The following is a 22,451-nucleotide window of genomic DNA, read 5'->3' on the forward strand; positions in this document are numbered from 1 at the left end:
AATCGACTAGTAATTCGTAATTACTTGTACCAAAATGGTTTATTGAATTATAAATTACAACGTCTTGTATTTATAATAAATTATCCATTCAATTTAAATTGTTTCGTAAACAATAATTTTATCTAAGTAATAAAAAAATTTGATTACTTAGACGGTATCTTATTTAATGGAATTACAATAAGACACGTCAATAATACTCACAAAATCGTCCATCAATTTTAAGCAATTTAATTAACCCGTATCGACATACGATCAATTAAATAATCAATTAAGAGTGTCACCTTTTAGGTATGACCTAAGGGGATCAACTGATCACCACCGTCGCACGATAGTAATGTCAAACTATAGTCAGTCAATCATTACCGATATGTGTGGACCAGTTGACTGTAAATGATATTACATCCCATATGTATTCATAAAATGAGATTTAAACATGTGATCATCATGATCAACAGTTGTGATCGCATTATTGTCGGAGGACACATATTCCAACAATCTCTCACTTGTCCTCGACAAGTGTGCATCACCAATTCTCTTGTCCTATTACTATCTCCCACTCAATGCAAGGTGTCTTTTAGGTCGTACTTGCAAGTGATCATATCGAGAGCGGTTTCCTCGCTCTGAAGAATAACTGATTGACCGGAATTATCTACCATAGATACCTTCCGAGCATGGCCACGCATTTCCAGTTCATTACTCCTCGAGTGGCCTTGAGATATTGTTATAACCCTGACAAGGGGTGGACAACTCCTATTGCATCTATTCCCTTCGACTAGCCACAACCATCATAACCCAAAATATGCCTATTTGACCCTATTTACGAAGGTCGTAGTAACATAAATCAAAGTTAATCTGAAACTGTGCCACCTTAGGCGAACAGTCTTTAGTCAAAATAATCGACTCATTAGAATACTATAGTAGCTCTTGCCACGACCAGGCTATATAAATTTGGCGGAACTCTATAAGCGGTCATAAGGCCCGACAAAGTGTTCCTAACAGTCTGCCTATGTGATCGACTAGTCATCTCACATGGCACTTGAACTTGCCATCAATCGCATTACACTCTAGTCACTTCGAGACGTCACCTCATGTAAGTGACTATGGGCGAATACAATGCTAATACGTGTTCACTTTAACGGGGTTCAATTGTCTTTACAACCCGTTTGGATGTAACAATGTATAAAGAAAAGATAAAAGACAAATGCGATTATGAACATGAACAAAAATAACACTTTTATTTCATTTCAAAATCTAACACAAACTTGGTACACGTTTAAGACCCATGGACATCATATGTCCATTGTGTTTAGCCTGCGATAAAGGCTTAGTGAGCGGATCGGCTATGTTGTCATCCGTCCCAACCTTACATATCGCAATTTCCTTCCTTTCAATGAAATCTCTAATTACATGATATTTTCTAAGTACATGTCTAGATCTATTTCTAGACTTTGGCTCTTTAGCTTGGAAGATCGTCCCACTATTATCACAATAGAGAGTGATGGGATCATAGGCGGTAGGTACTACTTTTAGACCTTCCGTGAATTGTCTGATCCATACAGCTTCCTTGGCAGCTTCGATCTTTGCAATGCACTCGCCTCCGTTGTTGAATCATGATCACAGCTTCCTTGAAGCTTCTCCATAAAGACACCACCATTGAGCATGAAAACGAAACCAACTTGTGATTTCATGTCATCTCTATCCGTTTGGAAACTTGAGTCCATGTAACCATTAACACGGAGCTCGGTGTCTCCTCCAAACACTAAGATAGAATCCTTAGTTCTTCTCAAGTACTTAAGGGTGTTCTTGATGGCTATCCAGTGACTCTCACCTGGATTTCCTTGATATCTACTCGTCATGCTCAAGGCATACGAGACATCAGGACGTGTGCATATCATGGCGTACATGATTGATCCAACAGCGGAAGCATAAGGGATCAACTTCATGCGTTCAACATCATGAGGTTGGGTGGGCGATTGAGACTTGCTCAATATTGTCCCACTAACCATAGGTACTAATCCTCTTTTTGATTTGTCCATGCTGAAACGTCAAAGAATCTTATCAACATAAGATTCTTGACTTAGTGCCAATATCCTCTTGGATCTATCTCTATGGATCCGGATACCTAATATGCATTGTGCCTCTCCTAAATCCTTCATTTGGAAATGGTTACCTAACCACTTCTTAACAGAAGACAACATTGGAATGTCATTTCCAATGAGTAGTATGTCATCGACATACAAGATTAGGAACACAACATTGCTCCCACTGAATTTCATGTATAAACATGGTTCCTCAACACTTCGAGTGAAACCATTCTCTTTTATCACATGATCGAATCGATGATTCCAACTTCTAGATGCTTGCTTAAGACCTTAAATGGATCTCTTAAGTTTGCACACTTTGTTAGGATTTTTGGGATCGACAAAACCTTCGGGTTGTATCATGTACACCTCCTCTTCTAAATGCCCATTTAGAAAAGCGGTTTTGACATCCATTTGCCATATTTCATAATCATGAAATGCGCCAATCGCTAACAAAATCCGTATGGATCTTAGCATGGCTACGAGGGCGAAGGTTTCATCATAATGAAGACCTTGGACTAGTGTAAATCCTTTTGCCCCTAGCCTAGCTTTGTAGACATTATCATGTCCTTCTATGCCATTCTTGACCTTGAAAATCCATTTGCATTGAAGAGGTCTTGCCCTTTTAGGTAAATCCACCAAGTTCCAAACTTGGTTTTCATGCATAGAATCCATCTCGGACTTCATGGCTTCAAGCCATAAGGAGGAATTTGGACTAGAGATTGCAGCCTTGTAGGTGGCGGGCTCGTCACTTTCTAAAAGCAACACATCGAGTGTTCCATCTTCTTCGATAAGTCCCACTTATCGATCGGGATGGCGAATAACTCGGCCCGTTCTTCTAAGTGGAGGAGGGACAACCGCGTTTGATGACGAAGGAACATCTTCTTGCGTCTCTACTTCGGTTTGTGGCTCTTGAACTTCATCAAGTTCAAAATTTCTCCCACTCTGTCTCTTAGAAATAAATTCTCTTTCTAAGAAGACAGCCTCACAAGACACAAACACTTTGTTTTCTTGAGGTTTATAGAAGTAATAACCTCGGGTGTTAGAATAGCCTACAAAGGTGCATTTTTCAGATCGTGGGGCTAGCTTATTGTCATTTTTGGTTTTGACATAAGCATTACATCCCCAAATTTTCATGTAGGATAGATTAGGAACTCTTCCTTTCCATATCTCAAATGGAGTTTTCTCGGTGGCTTTGGTGGGACAATTGTTCAAAGATCTTATTGCGGTTAGAATCGCAAATCCCCAAAACGAGTTCGGTAACTTGGTTTGACTCATCATGGATCGAACCATATTAAGTGGGGTTCGATTTCTCCTTTCGGCAACACCATTGAGTTGTGGTGTTCCGGGTGGAGAAAGTTGTGATATAATACCACAACCTTTCAAGTGTGAATCGAATTCAAGGCTAAGATATTCTCCACCACGATCGGATCGTAGTGCTTTTTTCTTTTTGTTCAATTGGTTCTCTACTTCATTTCGAAATTCCTTGAATTTCTTAAAGGCTTCACTCTTATGCTTCATTAAATAGATATACCCATATCTACTCAAGTCATCGGTGAAGGTTATGAAGTAGTCATAATTTCCTCGAGCGGTGATACTCATTGGTCCACACACATTGGTATGTATGAGTCCCAATATTTCACTTGCTCGAGTTCCTTTACCGCTAAAAGGATTACGAGTCATTTTGCTAAGAAGGCAATATTCGCATGTTCCATATGATTGATAATCAAATGGTGTAATCACATTAGTCGAAATTAATCTTTTGATGTGATTCTCGTTTATGTGACCTAATCGACAATGCCAAATGAACGATTCATTTGGATCACTTGATTTGAGTTTCTGTGATTGAATGTTATAGATGTCATTAGTCGGATTCGAGGTTTCATAAATGTAAATGCCATTAATGGAACGAGCTTGGCCTATAACCAAGTCGTTCCTTGAAATAGTACAACGATTGTTTTTAATGACAAAAAAAAAAACGTCCATGTCCAACATAGCGATTGAAATAATGTTTTTAGAAAGTGTAGGCACATAAAAACAATTATGTAAATACAACTCAAATCCATTAGGCAAAGCTAATACATAAGTTCCCTTGGATTCGGCCGTTACTCGAGCTCCATTTCCAAGGCGTAGATCCACATCTCTTTTGCTAAGCCTCTTCACGTCTCTTAACCCCTGTAAATGATTACAAAGGTGAGAACCACAACCGGTATCAGGTACCCATGTCGTAGTAGAAGTATAATTTACATCAATAACATAAATTTCCTTAGGAATTTTACCTTTTGGAACGATGATTCCCTCCCTTATATCTCGCAAATATACGGGACAATTCCTAAGCCAATGTCCCATGCCATAGCAATAATGGCACTCATCTTCAGCTTGCTTGAAGTTTTTCTCTTTCTTTCCTTTCTTCTTGAACCTTTTGCCCTTAGAAGCAAGAACTTGATTGCTTGAGCTCCCACTAGTTTTGGCATCTTTCTCTTCCAAAGACAATGATCCTATAGATTTTATGAGGCGGTCTTCCTGAGACCGGCTCACAAGAGATCTTGTAGTAGTAGGAGGTTTAGAAGAAGTGATGAAGTTTATGTTTCCATCCGAACCTATCCCAAAAGAAAGTTCTCTAGTAGTGTCGAAATCATTGTTGAAGCAAACGTCGTCAAAAACATTGTGGCAAGACTCAATAGTTATTGATGTAGTAGCGTTTGATGGATTCATTGTAATGAACTACAAGTATGGAGGAAAAGGAAATATTAACATTTGTCATTTTTAATCATACTTGTAAATAAATTTAACAAGATATGAGCATTTATATAGTGACCTCTACCCAACTATTATAAATGATTCCAAGACCCAAATTCATATTAACTTAGGCATCGGTAAAGCCGAATACAACCCTTATCAATATAACTCCGTGGATTAACTCTTTAATCGATTCTACTTTTAGAACTCTTGGTCGATAAAATTACATTAATATTTATCTTTAGCCCGAAACACATCCGGCAACCGTCGAGAATACTTTCGTTGAGTTCAACCCAAATTTCGAATAAATGTGTCCATGATCCAAATTTACATCAACTTGGGCATCGGTAAAGCCGAATACAACCCTCATCTCTATAAATTCGGTGGGTAGACATTTATCACCCACTTCCCCTACGTAGCAAGGTTTGTACCCCGGTAAAGCCGAGTGCATCCCTCACGAAATAGGTTTTCATGGTTTCTAATTTTTGGTAAGGCTAAGTCTCAATTGTTTATTTTAGCGAGAGGTCATGTCAAATTATTATCTATCGCGTTTTAAGTGAACTAAAGCGGTGAACTACGATAATTGTAATTGACACGGTCGATTAATTCGATTAAATGATATGCATGTTTTAGTTATGGCGATTTAGCGATGCATGCAACATATAAATAAAATGCAAAGCATAAATAAATTCCTAGTATGGCCTTCCTAAAATAGTAAATCTAATAAACTATTACAAATTCGAAAACCAACTCCTTTGGTCCCTTGAACTTCGGTCTTGGCACGCATTTCAAGGCAATACTATCTTTGATGAATCGTCTTCTCGAGTGGCACCGTCTTCAAGGAACTCCGGAATAAATAAATTAGATAATAAATTAAACAATTTCCTATTATACATTTCTAATTAAAATTAAAATAAATCTATTAAATTACAAAACTGTGATACGAGATCACAATAAATTACAACCGAATCGATATTCCCATACATTTCGGGTAATAACAATTAAAACTAAGGCCATACTAAGTAAAATTACATAATTCAAAAATTACATAAATTAAAATATGACAATCATAAATAAAATGCAGCATCATAATATGTATGAACATGCCCAATTTTATGCTAAATCGCCTTTAAGGAGCCAATATCGTATATTAATCGGTTTTTACGGATTTGCGTGATTTAACCTTTTAAAAATCACAATAATTACATAAATTCATATTTATGTACAAGTTAATTACCCTAACCAACTTAGGACTCAAAATTAGTCTCCACTAACATATTTACAATAATTAACCTAGATTTCTTAATATTGTTCATAAATGGACCTAAAATACAAAAAAAAAGCCATAAACTTCAAATTAAATCATAAAAATTTCAAATAATTTCAAAATTTGAAATTTAAACTCATGAACATTCTGGAAAAATACCATGACACTCATAATATTCAAAAACTTAGGTAAAAAATTTCGAAAATTTATCGAGAAAAACAATGTTGCGGTTTATCGGTTTTAACAAATATGACCATAAAAAATATGAGAAAAATTATTTTTATCAACTTTTCACTTTTAGATCTGAAATATATGATAAAATACAACATGTGACGTTTTTCCTTTAGTCATGAAGTATGTTTTAGCATTATTACTAATTTTAGTCACTATTTATGTGATTTTTCATCAAAAATTCATAAATCATGCATAAAGACTTCATTATAGCCAAATATTTTATGCACATCTTGTAAAATTGGATGTGACAACATACTAAATGTCCATGACCAGATTCGAAATATAACTCATATTAACCTATTTTCCCATTTAAATACGATTTTAACTTGAAAAATCCATATTTCGAGCAAAACAACTCATTTTATTATGAAAATTTACAGGCCATCAGTAGACAATATATGTGAAAACATATCCAAAAACCACGGAAAAAAATCGAAGTTTAGCTATTTTTAGTCCAAAAATGACATTTTTATCATAAAAATCACATTTTAATGCCATTATTATATAAAATGAACAATAAAGTCCATAAACAAACCAAAATGTCCTAAAAATCACTTAGGATCAGAAACTTTTAACATGCAAATTTATTTTAAGGTTTATCTTCATAAAACCAAATTAATTAGTTTTGTATGTTACTCATATAACTCGGAAAAACTATAAACCGATTTGCATGCAAACAACCTAAGGCTCTGATACCGCTTGTTAGAATTTTTAATCTCATTAATTTACATATTCATATATGTGAGAAATTATTTAGTCATAAAATAATTACAAATCTTATGCATGCAAACATAAATAGAAGTAGAGAAGAAATCATCAATCCTTACTATGATAGTTTCGGATTTTGGGCACAAGTAAGATCTCCTTCTTACTTGTTCTTGAGCTTTCCTTATATGGATGAACAAAGGATCCAAAGAAGAATCCCTCCCAAAAGTGAATACCCAAGATGACCTCTTAAAAGACTAATATTATTAGAACTAGAACAATAATAATCTTACTAAAATTGACCCAAAATATTTGTTTTTGTCTCTTGTAATTTCGGCCAAGAGGAAGGATTTTGGATATTTTATCTCTCTAATTTTTCATAAGATGTAGAGAGTATTTTTATATTTCTTACACTAGAAAATATAATGTAAAATTGTGAATGAAAAATTATAGAGGAAACACTCTCTATTTCCCCTTGGTAAAACCAGTGGTGAGAGGGAAGGGTGCCCTATGCATGGGCTTGTTTTTCTACCCAAGAAGATAGGCATGCAAGGCTAGTCCTTAAGGTTAATAATCATGTTCCTATTTAAAATAAAAACACAATATTAATCCTCATACTCCCACCATTTTCGGCACTTATAAGATAAAATGAGTTCCATTTTATCTTTGTCAATTTTGTCACATGTAACATGTAACATGTTACATGTTTATGTCTCACATTTATGTATTTTTAACACATTAAAAAAACAACATACTAATAAAAATATGTCATATACAAAATCGACTAGTAATTCGTAATTACTTGTACCAAAATGGTTTATTGAATTATAAATCACAACGTCTTGTATTTATAATAAATTATTCATTCAATTTCAATTGTTTCGTAAACAATAATTTTATCTAAGTAATAAAAAAATTTGATTACTTAGACCGTATCTTATTTAATCGAATTACAATAAGACACATCAATAATACTCACAAAATCGTCCGTCAATTTTAAGCAATTTAATTAACCCGTATCGACATACGATCAATTAAATAATCAATTAAGAGTGTCTCCTTTTAGGTATGACCTAAAGGGATCAACTGATCACCACCGTCACACGACAGTAATGTCAAACTCTTGTCAGCCAATCATTACCGATATGTGTGAACCAGTTGACTTTAAATGATATTACATCCCACACGTATTCTTAAAATGAGATTTAAACATATGATCATCATGATCAACAGTTGTGATCGCATTATTGTCGGAGGATACATATTCCAACAATAACTTGTGATAAAGTCATTGGTAGAGGAATCTACTCTCATTCCCTACGTTGACCATGTTATCACAATTTACTTAGATTCTGTTTGTAGAATTTGCAATGGTCGAAACTAAAACACTTCTATGGTCTCTTACGCCTAAGTCAATAATAACACCCTAGGATTTCAACAAATCCATTTCGGTTTGGAAACTAAAGTTTCTGCAACCCTTCAACACATAACTTAGTATATCATCCAAACAGATGAACGAATCCCTAATTCTTCTCAAGAATCTCAAGGATGTTCTTTAAGTGTAATACTACTGAAATTAATGGTATATATGTTGGGTAATATGTGTAAGTGGCGTCATAATATGAGTTAGCTGTGATAACATTTTGATTAGCATGCAGGGTCTAGGTGGAATGGGTTTTGAGTGGTTGTTAGTATGCGCGAACTTCGAGGACGAAGTTCATTTTAAGGAGGGAAGACTGTAATACCCCTCATATTTTATGGTTATATGACCTTTGTGTGTGTGTCTAAAGTACAAGGTAGACTATGAAAGGTTAATAGGAGGCTTGCACAAATGTGCCAATTACGGAAATATGATCACTTGTTTTAAGGGTAATTTGAAACGGGAATATCTAGAGTTTTACAGCTTCTATGAGAGTGATTCAAATTGGAGGTGAAAGCTTATTGTCTTAGCTTTCCAACGCATGGTCACAAGCTTGATTCCGATAAGTAACGAAGAAATGACAGTTGTTTGAAAATCAGTGCGCAAAGCTGAACTCACTGAGTGATGTTACACGCTAATTAAATTCATAATTTCGCACCTTATTATAGTATTCCTAATAATATAATATTATACCCCATTATGATTATGATTATTAATATTATTTATTTATTTTACCTGCCATAAATATTTTATTATAATATTATTATATCTTACAACTTATAAACTTTCCTAAAACGATACTACCTTATTACTATATATACAATAGCAAACCACAAGTTTTATTCACTTTCACAAAACATAAAATATATATATATAGAGAGAGAGAAGGAGACTAGAGAGATAAGGAGCTTGCTCACCTTTTTTCATCTTAAGGTTAAATTGGTGACGCTTTTGTGAGACGGGTTTTGTTGCTTGGATTCATGTGCTTTGCTATTTGGATTTTGTTGAGCCGCTTTGCTATACAGGTAGGATAGCTACTCAATCACTTTAATATTTACTTGAATGGTATTATCTAATTTTATTGGTTGAATTATTTGGAATTGTGATGGATGATATATGATTGTTGGTTAGTTGCATTGAGATATATTGTTTAATGACTACCTCAGCTCGTGACTGAGATGATTTGATTATTGACTACCTCAGCTCGTGTCTGAGATGCTTATATTGATTTGGTTTCCCCAGCCTCGTATCTGGTATGGTAAATATATTATTTGCATATCATATCACGAGCACTTGCATTGGTTTCCCCAGGCTGGTTCTGCAGGAGTTGTCTCTGGGATGTTATTGAGATTACCCCGGCCAGGGATTGGCGGGATGAACGGGAGCGTCGGAGGATTGATCATGAGCATGCATTGCATTTGCATTTGATATTGTCTTGTATTCATTTATTGTTGTTGTTTAGCTATTCCTACTCAACCTCGTGGTTGACAGTGTATTCGTGAACACCTGTGGTGAACCATAATGGGGAGCAGATTTGACAGGTACTAAAGATTAGCTGACTTGGGAGCTATGGGATGCGTGAGGACTTGGCCAATCTACCAAGAATTCTAGAACACGTAGATTATGACATCACTTTATTTATTTCCGCTGCGAGTTGTAATTATTTTATATTAAGTTTTAGTTGATTAATTTGTAATACATACGTATTCATTAAAGTTTTAATTTAAAATACTTTGGTGAGTTGGACTTTGTTATTCACTACCTTGGGAAACCGAGATGGTAACAGTCTTATTTATTTGGGAATGTCTAGCTAAAGGCTCTTGAATAAATGAGGGTGTTATATTAAGGCTTTCACAAGCCATCATTCGAATTAACTTGTTATTGACTTATCATGCTCTTAGCATATATTACATCATGGCATGTGCGTCTGTTGGCATACATGATCGTTCCAATGGCGGAAACATTAGAAATCGACTTCATGTAATCGACAACTTAATAGGTTCAGTAAACGACTATGACTCCATCATAGCAATTCCACTTTCATCAACATGAATAACCTACTCAACCTTGTTGATGTTAAACAGATATGAAAGAGCTTATCATCATAAGGCTCTCAACTTTATGCCAATATTCTCTCACATAGATTCGGTAATCTAAAATATATCGCACCTTTTCCTAGTCTCCCAATCACTCTTGACAAAAGAGAGGATTGGTACATTATTCTCAATAAGTAATATGTCTTCAACATATAAGACATGGGAAAAATAATTCTAGCTCCCAGTTAACTTCATGTATAATCATGATTCTTGAATCATGTGAATGAAACCATTCTCAATTATCTCATAAACGAAAAACATAATCTTTTGATGCTTGCTTAAGACCATTCTAGGATCACTTAAGAAAGCTACGCATAATACGTTTGGATTCTTAGATCTTTATCTAAGGTTTTATCCTTCTCTAAATTCCCATTTTAGAAAAGCGAATTTTAATTATCATTTGCCATTCTTCATTAAAACGAAATGCGGCAATTCCTAACATTATTTATCTTAATTAACATCTTCATGTCAATCTATGCACTTAGGTACTCTAAAGCTCTATTTACTTTTAAGGAGACCCTCGCCTTAAAGTAAATCTACTCTTTGAGTAAGAATTTTTGGATTGTAATGCTATGGCTCGTTTGTAACAAGGTCGATTTGGGACAAGGTCATAATACCATTACTTTCGAAAAACAATATTTTAACAATAAGACATGTGTGCTATACTCCCACTCTATCTTTATAGATTACAGTTCCGTTACTTTCACAAAGTAACACATTAACCATAAGACATGTTTGTGATTATAGTTCCATTACATTCACAAAGTAACACATTAACTATAAGACATGTTTGTGACGATCCAATCTACTCTCACTCTATCTCTTAGAAATACATCTATCTTCTTAAGAGATAGCTTTGTGAGTTACAAACATACATATGGTGGAGTATTAGAAGTTTCTCTAGACTGACGCATTAGCTCATAAAAGACCAACCTATCATGGCAGTTTGATTCATGTAATATGCGAGTCTGATCCATGTCATTTGTTAAATAGACTTTATTTTAGGTATATCCTGGTTAATCATCCGTTTAGAATAATGTGTCCGTTTTGTATCGATATTCCCTAATATATGAGTTCAATAGCTCAACATAACTTTATAATTGATCTTACATAAGTAAGTTATTACTTTTAGTAACAATGGCATAAGGAGAATCGAATTCATAGCTTATGGACATATAATGATTTAATCAATATAATTGTCAATTTGATCAATTTTAAGTTGATAATCTTATGTTTCTCGATGCAAGTAGTGTATGATGATAAATTTTAGAACAAACGATACGATAAAGTAAGTGATTTGGGCTGCAAACCAAGTCACCAATATCCAAAATACAACCATTGTTTAAAGGATAAAACAAATTTCCAAGTCGAACAAGGAAATAAAAATAGTTCTAAAATCTCAAAATACAACATGAAAATTAAGACAAAGCAATATAAAGCCAAGCTTCCATAGATCTAGCACCATGGGCGGCTACATCTAGCTTCCCTCAAGATCTTCTAGGCTTGCGTTTCTTTGCCCTTGTCCTTGCTAGGAAGCCCTAATTACAATAAAAAGGGTAATCATCACAACTTGTATCAAAATACCAAAGTTGAGATCGAAACATAAAAGATAGGGATAGTTATATACCTACTGGAATAACCTTTCTAGTTTTAATATCGCCAAGATATTTTGAACAATTTCTCTTCCAATGTTCAATACCACAAAAATAGTGACACTTGTCCCCGAATGGGGTACTGTTCTTAGGCTTGGAGAAGCTAGCTTCACAAGCCTTTCTTTTGTTCTTGTAGGGAGTTTTCTTCTTTCCCTTATTGCTACTTTTCTTGAAATTCCCTTTGCTCTTACGATTAACGTTGAGCACATCCTTAGTGGTGCTAACACTTAGCCCCATGTCCCTCTCGGCTTGCACAAGCATTTTGTGCAACTCATCAAGGGAAACTTTCTTATTTTGCATATTAAAATTCACCCTGAATTGAACATATGCCTTAACTTTGTTTAAGGAGTGAAGAATTCGATCAATGACGAGTTCCTCGGGAATCTCTATCTTTTGCAATTTTAAGGTCTCAACATGCTCCATCAAATTGAGCACATGAGGGCTAAATTTTTGGCCCTCCTAAATGTTGAGATCAAAGAATGCGGATGCCGCTTCATATTGAATGATCCTCGGAGTTTGTGAAAACATGGTCACAAGCTTCGTATAGATCTCATAGGCCGTGCTAATCTTTATAGCACTCCTTTGGAGTTCGGCCTCCATTGCAAAGATCAACACATTTTTGATCGCGGCCGACACCTTTTGGTAAACCTCATAGGCTTGCCTAGCGGCGGTGGTAGACCTAGCATTAGGTTCGGCGGGAGAGGCTTCGGTAAGGTAACGAAGCTTGTCGTCACCCTCCGCGGCCAAGCGAAGTTGAGCGTCCCAATCGGCGAAATTGGACCCATTCTTTTCTAAGTTACAACGATCCATGAAGGATCGGAGCCATGAAACATTGGTGAGAGTGTTTGAGCTAGTGGTTGCGGTTGTGATTGGAGTTGCCATTGCAATTGAGAAAACGATTTCGACTACAAAATAGGAGTGAAGGAATTAATAAACATCTATCGTTTTAACAATACTTGTAAACATTTTAAAAAAGTTTTAAGCATTTATATAGTGACCTCTACCCAACTATTATAAATGATCCCGAGATCCAAATACATATTAACTCGGGCACGGTGAGCCGATTCATCTCTTATCAATATATTTCGGTGGATTAACTCTTTAATCGATTCTACTTCTAGAACTCTCGGTCGATAAAAATTATTTTAATATTTATCTTTAGCCCGGAACACATGCGACTACGGTCACAAATATTTCCGTTGAGCTCAATTCAAATTTCGATGTAATAACATTTTATTAACCACTTACCCAACGTAACAAGTTTAGCACCCCGGTGAGCCGAGCCTACTTTCTTATGAAATTGGGACTCATGGTTTCTACTATTTGGTAAGGCTAATTCTCAATTATTATTTAGTGAGAGGTTTTGTCAATTTATTATCTATCACGTTTCAAGTGAACTAAAGTGGTGAACTACGATAATTATAATTGACACGGTCGATGACTTGATATGATATGCATGTATTGTTATGGCGATTGGCGATGCATGCAACATATTAAAATAAACGCAAAGCAATAATAATGAATTCCTAGTATGGCCTTCCTAAAATAGAAAATCAAATAATCTATTACATATTCCGAAACCAACTCCTTTGGTCCCTTGAATCTTCAAGTGGCACGCCTTTCAAGAACACCGTCTTCATCGGAATTCCTTTCCAAATGGTACCGTCTTGAAGAAATTCCATGATAACAAATAATAATAAAAATACAAAATTATTCCTATTATACATTTGTAAAATGGAAAAACTATTAAAAATAAAAGTGATACGAGATCACATTAAATTACAACCGAATCAATATTCCCTTTCATTAAGAGTAATATCGATTAAAACTAAGGTCATACTAAGATAAAATTACATAATTCAAAATTATATAAATAAAAAGACATTCAACAATTGAAATATGAAGCATTATAACATGTGTCTATCAAGCCAAATTATGTGCCAAATCGCCATATTTAATTTATATTGATTATATAACCCGGTTTTATGGAAATGTGTGATAATAACTTCATAATATCACAAATCAATACTTAAATCAAATTTAAGCTCAAGTTAATTATCCTAACACTCTTAAGAAATCAAAAATTAGTCATCACTCAATTTTTGACAATAATTCAACTTGATATAATTTTATGCTCATTTTTTACCTTAAAATCATAACATTTATGAAATAAATCCAAATTAAATTACAATAATTTCAAATTTCAAATTTTAAATTTTGAACATTCTGGATAATTCCATGACACTCACAATATCAAAAATCATGGTTAAAATTTTTGAATTAATTTCGAGAAAATATAGTTGTAATTTATCGGTTTTATCTCATAAAACATCTAAAGTATACAAAAATTAATCCAATCAATTTTACAACTTTAGATCTGATAAGTGGGATATTAATACAACCTAAAATAATTTTCTCATGTCATGTAATTCGTTTTAGCTATTTATGCTAAAATAGTCACTATTTATGCCATTTTTACACTAAAAATTCATAAATCATTATAGATACCTCATTTCTGCACCTTCCGCAAACCACCCGGTGATGATTGGGCCGCATGTCTGGTATACGGAACGATTTGTGACAGATCTTAAGTTTAACCTCAAGTGGTCGCTCAAACACTTGCGTCTACCTCTTAATTGTCATCTACGTGCCGATACAGTCGTTTTGGCAGTAATTAGAGTACATTTGGAGTCCGGGTCAAAAAACCGTCTTCATTTTCTAATGCCGAGTCAGAATGTTCTGGAATGTTCTGGATGTTTCTATTCCATATTTTCCAATTTTTTAATCTTTGGTAAAATATCTCCCGTAATATTCACACAAAATATTAAGGAAACGAGATTAATCCGCTATTCCATAATAGAAACGCGAAAATCTTTCTTCCGCAGGAGGAAACCACTGAGGAAAGGACGCAGCAAGTGCTGCGCCTCCTCCAAGGGACGCAGTGCCTGCTGCGCCTCTTCCTCAGTCCTTTTCTGCGTATTTTTCGTATCTTTTAGAGATTCACTTCCAAAGTTTCTCCAAAAACCATAGTTCTTTCGTGTGATTAGTATAAATAGAGACCTTCGGTCTCACATATTTCTCATGCGAGTGTCCGCCCTTATCTTCTCCCTTTGCATTCTAGACCACGTTCTTACTTTTTGGCGTCTACGTGCTTGAACTTTCGACCACGTAAGCTCGGATCTTTCTGAGTACCAACCTCGTTTTGCATGACCGACCAATTTGACCAACTCCACAATCAATCAACTTAATCAATCTTATTCGTTTTTCTCCTAGAGGGCACTTTCGTCGTACATTCGAGTCGAGCATCACTAAACGTTAACTTAGTTCATCTCGTTTCGTCAAACATGTAAGTCTGAGGTTGTAAATCCTTCTTTTGTTTATTGTTCTTTATTATCGTAATTAATATTGTAAGATTTATGTCGAATGTATTCTTAAAAACGATTTGTAAAACCTTGTTTAAAAACTCTTTTTACGGATTATCAGAAGACTACCGTCGAGAAAGGACGCAACAACTGCTGCGCCTCTTCGTGAGGCTGCCGCAATTCCTGCTTCCTTTCTTCTTCCTTCGTCTTTTGTTCGTTCTTTTGTTTTTCGCTTTGTTATCAATTGCTCATTGTTTCATTAGTATAACAATTTGAATATGATAATTTTGACCTGTAATTCATTAATCATCATTAATTAATTCATCTTTCAAAATCTCGACTTAAATCCTTTATAATCCATATTTGCGGGTTTTCGTCATTAAGTCAATTCGGGTTTTAGAGATTCGATTTACCCATATTGAATCTATGGAATTCATCTTTGATATACTTGAATCTGTTATTAACCGTCACTATCATTAATTCATCATTAATAACTTGTTTAACCTAATTAATTTGTTTGATTTGTTTAATTCTTTAATTAGTCTCATCTTGTAAATAATTCGTTCTAATCAGTTTCATTCGTGTTTTATCGTTTTTCATGACCTCATTCACATGTAAATAATATGTTAAATCACTTTCATCCGAGTCAAATACCATTAATCGACCATTAAATTCACCAATGAACATAAACGAGATGCGGTTCCGGCTTCACAGCCAGAACTCAACCCAGGAACAGACGCAGCGACTGTTGTGCCTCTTCCAAGAGACGCAGCTCTGGTCCTGTATGGTTTTGGTCGGCCGTGGTCCTGTACGATTTTTGGTCAGCCAGGCACGGCGGTGTTCGGAGGCTGCCGTGGACCTGAGCAGTAATGTAACACCCCGATTATCCGGCCAAGATAATTGGAGCGTTACCATCTCGGTTTTCCGAGGTAGGGTTTCAAAACTCCAATCAAAGAACATTTTATTAATGTAATGTTTAGTGAGTTAAATAAACGTAAACAAATGAATAAATAAAATACAACTCGTGACATCTATACTCTTCTAGCCAACTAGACTCGTCTCGTGATATCATCAAGCTCGTCCCGTATCCCACGTACTATCCAAACAACCTGAACATAACCTGCTCCCAATATGACCAAAAGATATCATATGGATCGACACAGGCCACCCCAAAAGAGATAGGTGACAATGCACAGACATACAAACGTCAGTTTCATTAAATAATTATAGTGTGACTCGACTCGAGTGTGAACATACGACATGACTATGATATGAATGAACCACCATCAACAACCACCACCACGGTACCGGGACACGCCCAGACATACTGACAACCAAACTGGTACCGGGACACGCCCAGATATACCGATCACCACACTAGGAACGAAACACGCCCAGACATACCGATAACCACCAACAGGTACCGGGACACGCCCAGACGTACCGGGTCCGAAAGCCAACCAGATCCCCTGCCAGACGTCGTGTCTTAACCACACGAGTCCCTCCAAACTCAAGTCATTAATGTGCACATCCCTCTTGGAGTGGGAAAGCTTCAAGAGGCGACCCAAGTGGATGACGGTCTCCCAACCGCCTTCCGTCTCCAAAACAATCAACAACAACAATCCTCCAACACATGGAAAATCACAACATACAACGGACAACATATGCCAAATACGTCACAAATACCAGTTCCTTAAATATTCCGACTCCTCGAGTCGTCATGACCAACCACATGCAATACGACTCACTTAATGCAATTAAAGATAAAAGACTCATTTAATAAATAAAGACAACAATGAAACTGAGTAGGATAAACCTACCTCACAGCAAATCCGCATAAGCAAACCATTACACAAGCTAGGCCCGTCTCGTAAAACCGTCTTACAAAACCCATTTCCTAAAATACGATAATAATACGAATACGTATAAATATACTCATCAAATCATACAACTACGTATACAAATACGTATAAATATAATAGTCCAATACGTATACCAATACGTATAATATATTAATATTTTTATACAAATACGTATACATATACTTATACATTATACAAATACTTATACGACTAATTACATAAATAAAACCCGTCTTGAGCTATTCAAAAACCCGGCTCACAACCCACACCCGACTACCCACCAAACTTCGGCAGCACCCCACCGCCTACCGCCCCTTTGTGGCCACCACCAGCAGCCATGGTGGGTCACGGCTAGCACAACAACCACAACACCACCCGCAACCACCACACCCGCCATACACACATACACACCAACCCAAAACCACCACCTTTGCCGGTACCGGCCACCGCCCCTGACCACGGTGGGTCCAGTGACCACCCCTCACGCTAGGGCAGAGTACGGATCGGGTATTTGATCCAAAGTGCTAGTTCGGATCGGATATTCACATTAAAAATCCTGAAGTTAGATATCCAATATCCAAACCAAATGTTTCGGATATCCAATGTTCGGGTATCCAAAACAATTGGATCGGATGCGGATATCCATCGGATATCCATACTTTAGAATTTACTTTAAAATTAAGTTTGAAACACGATTATATTCATAGTCTTACATGATGATTTTCTTTAGTATTATTATTCCAATGTTCTCGACATAAAATTGAAGTACCACCTAGATATTTCTCTAATATTTTAAACATTAATTAAGTTGTTGTATCAAATAAAATTTTATTTTCTCGAAATTATACTAGAAAACTATAGTTTCGGATCGGATCGGATATCCAAATGTTTTAATTCTAATATCTATATCCAAACCAAAACCAAAGATTTCGGATCAGATATCCAAACCAAACTTAACTTTCGGATTAGATATCCAAACATTCGGATCAGATTCAGATCGGATATCGGATCAGTTTGGATAATCAGATTTTTTGCTCTGCCCTACCCCACGCCATGGTCACCACCGGCAGAAACAACAATAGCACGGCAGCAGCAACAACAAGCGACAACACAACAACAACTCCACCTCGACATCTCCCTTTTCTCCCCCATTTCCGCCACCTCTAGCCGCCATATCCACCACCACTGACCACCACTCTGCTCCCCTCACCACCCATGACAATAGCCACCCAAAATCCGGACCTAAGCCGACCCGACACACCCCTAAAATAGCAGCCCTAAACCCGCATCACAAAACCCCCAAAACCCATATAAAATAGTCGTCAAAGCCCTTAATGGGCGGTCAACGGCAGCCTATAGGGTGGTCAAAGATGGCTCAAGGTCGGGACGGGTTAAAGGTATAAAATAAATAATATAAAGGCTAGCATAAGATGGTTTACCTTACGATCTCAAGGCGGAGGGAGAAAAGGGCGATATCCTTTTCTTCTCTTTTTCTTCTCTTTTTCTCTCTTCTTTCTCTCTAATATTTACCTCAATTTTGTGTGGTGGGAATGATGAATGAAATGATAAGGTTGGGTGGATGAGGATAAGGGAGTATATATGTATGTGGTGGGGTATAATACATGTATAATGTATTATTATTATTATTATTATTATTATTATTATTATTATTATTATTATTATTATTATTATTATTATTATTATTATTATTATTATTATTATTATTATTATTATTATTATTATTATTATTATTATTATTATTATTATTATTATTATAATCATTATTATTCCGTCTCAACATAACTCGTATAATTAAAATATTTTTATTATTTTTATTAAATACGGAGTATTACAATCTTCCCCCCTTAAAAAGAACTTCGTCCCCGAAGTTCACCTCACTCTCTCATTTCCTCGAATCTCATGCATTATCTCGCACCCCACATGTTTATCAATCGTATACGCTCTTTCTAAACATCACACTCATCCCAAAGTTCTTCACTCAACTCTCACTACTTTCTCACATTATGTACTTTCTCTTTCCTAAATTTTTGAATTGTTACATTCACTCCCCCTAAAAGAGAACTTCGTCCCGAAGTTCAACTATCAACCTCAAAATACGGTCTCATTCACTCATTACTAAATTCCCCAAATGACCATGTTCTAGATTCAACACTAACTCCTACTTATTGCAAATCCCTAATAAATCAAATATGGTCCCAATACTATTGGTATAACCCTACTCTACGAGCCTCCCAAACGTCAAGGTACAAGGTTCAGCCCACGGTTCAAAACCCTAATCGCATAACAACACCCAACTTTGTTGGTTCTAAGTCTACGCGTAAGTCTCGGGGTATAACTTGATTATTACGACACACGTATATATCACGTCTAATCTCATACATGCACAAGTACGCAAATCAATCACGAACATGCAAACTCTATGAAACAACCAAATGATGCAACGTCACTCGTCATGTGACCCAACTTTGCTCAACATTCCCATTTTCCAAATACCATGCCACGCATATAACGCGCCAAATCCGCCACATGATTACACATGTGTTTTCAACATCCATTCCCATCTATCATCAACACTTCTGCTCATACGGAAGACCATAATCACAATCATTGCAAACGATCAATATGCAACACACAACTTGTATTTTTCCTCTTAGTTTACACAACCAAATAGAATCACGTCGATAAAAATACATCAAACAAGGTTATCATATCATTAATGTCATAAATCCACCCATGCCGAATCAACAATTTCCATATACTTTGTAAAATGTCACACCAAGTAGTAAAGCGTAAACAATTCACACATATCACCCATGTAAGGTCAATTATGGTCATTTAACCCAAGTCAACTAATATAAACCGCAAAATAAGGGTACATGCTCACTACTTGATCAAATATTCGTAAAACAAGATTCAAAGTAGTCCACACGGTCGAGTGTTGAAGGCCACTCGGCCGAGTAGGCGACAACTTGGTCGAGTGCATGGTATACTTGGTCGAGTGTCACCTAGGGCAGAATGTTTTTATTCTCAACTTGGTTCCAAACTCCCTATTTCATCACACAAATGCTAATAAATCCCGATGGTGACTCATGTACCATTAAACAACCGAATCAAACACAACTATTGGCCTTATGGCCATCATAACTACACAATTTAGATAAAGCACCCAAGGTATACGACCAATACGAACCTAATATTCCATCACCAACAACTGCACCATAGTGCGACACTCTAGTCACGTCGGTAAACACAACGCTTGCACTATCTCATGGACATGGCCTAAACACTCATCACTCTCAAGGAATAGTAACAACATCACCACTCACTTAAGCACTACAACACAATGACGATGCACACCGTGGGCATTTTCACAATAACGCTTAGGAGGCAATTTTACAAACGAAATCTATACTACCACTCTCAGGGTTGGAATCCGACACAACCACTTTCACATATTATTTATATGTACTTAGGTTAACGGTCACATCATGCCCCACTCTTACTCTCATGGCTAAAAAACAGAACTTGATATCACCAAATCCACAATTGCATAGATCCCAATTACTAGAACTCAACTCATCCACGTTTATACCTCTTCACACGGTTCAGTTGAAACTCAAACCAAATTCCTCACTGAAGGACGGGCTACCACTTGCAAATCTCCAACTCATCTCTGGTTCTAGTACTCTCTCTCTCTCTCTCGTATTTCGAACTCCTAAATTTTATCACTATTTATTCAACTCACATAATTTCCTAAGCCAAATTTCACATCCCCCAACTACTTTTGCAATTCCTATTATCATTCTCTTTTCAACTCTCCGAGTGCCTCAACTGTTCCCTCATCATTTTACAAGTTTTAACTCAATCATATGCTAACCAAAACATCAGAGTCATGCTTAAAGGTCATCCTCACATGTCCTCAAATGGCTTTCACTACCTATGAATCCACACAACTGCTAAGTATCCTATTTTTATTTGCCATACTCAAAACATTGCATGGGCCAATCACCGTCCTAGCGTTCCCAAATTCTTAAACTTTATGACTATGTCCCAAATCACTCGTCTTGTCGGAATATATGCCTAAGGCAAGGGTGAGAAAACACTCTTTCGGGCTCACACACAACTCTATGCCCGAATATACCGGGTTAACTCAACAGATAAGGATGATGGGAATTAAAACAAAGGAAAACGGATATGGAAAAGAAAAGAAATCAAATAACATGGAGGGGATAGGAAATCCATGACCGACACCTTAAAATTGCCCTAATAGCACACTTGAAACATGATGAATTTTGTAAAATGATGCAATTTCAAAACTCACCTCTAATGCAAATTTTACTCAAACATCACTCAAATGCAAATGCTATATTAAAACTTTTAGCACAAAGGTCATTTGTGCCAAATTTCTCGAAAACTTTAATGCAGAATAACCCGTCATAGAATGGTACATGTCACTATAGGCCAAGTTCAAAGTATTACTATTCGATTGGTACAAAGCATAACTTAGAAAAGTCAAAATCCGGGTAGGTATATCATTCATTTTCGAAAAGGAAATTTTAAGACGGGAAATTTCTTATATACGATCTCACGAAATGTCAAAATCAAAGATTAAAATAATAAAGAGTGAATAAAGTGAAAGACCATAACCCCAAATTAGACCTCTCTAATTAGGTTATCAAAATTCTCTATTTTAGAAATCTTTGGATCTATGTAATATACATGTAATATATAAGCGTTAAAAATATAAAAGAAGAGGAAAACAATTTTCCTTACATTGAGTATGGTAATATAGGGCACAACAAGATCACCATCTTGGTTGTTCTTGAGCTATTCCATATATGTAAGATCCTCCATAAATCCAAGCTTCCAAATATAAAGCCTCCTCTCAAATTGCACCCAAGAACTTACCCAAAACCTTACAAATATTAACTAGATAAATAGTAAGATTACCCTTAAAAAACATACTAACACTTAGTAAAAATATTAGATTTATAATACTAACACTTAGTATT

This window comes from Silene latifolia, chromosome X (genome assembly GCF_048544455.1).
Source record: "Silene latifolia isolate original U9 population chromosome X, ASM4854445v1, whole genome shotgun sequence".
NCBI lineage: Eukaryota > Viridiplantae > Streptophyta > Magnoliopsida > Caryophyllales > Caryophyllaceae > Silene > Silene latifolia.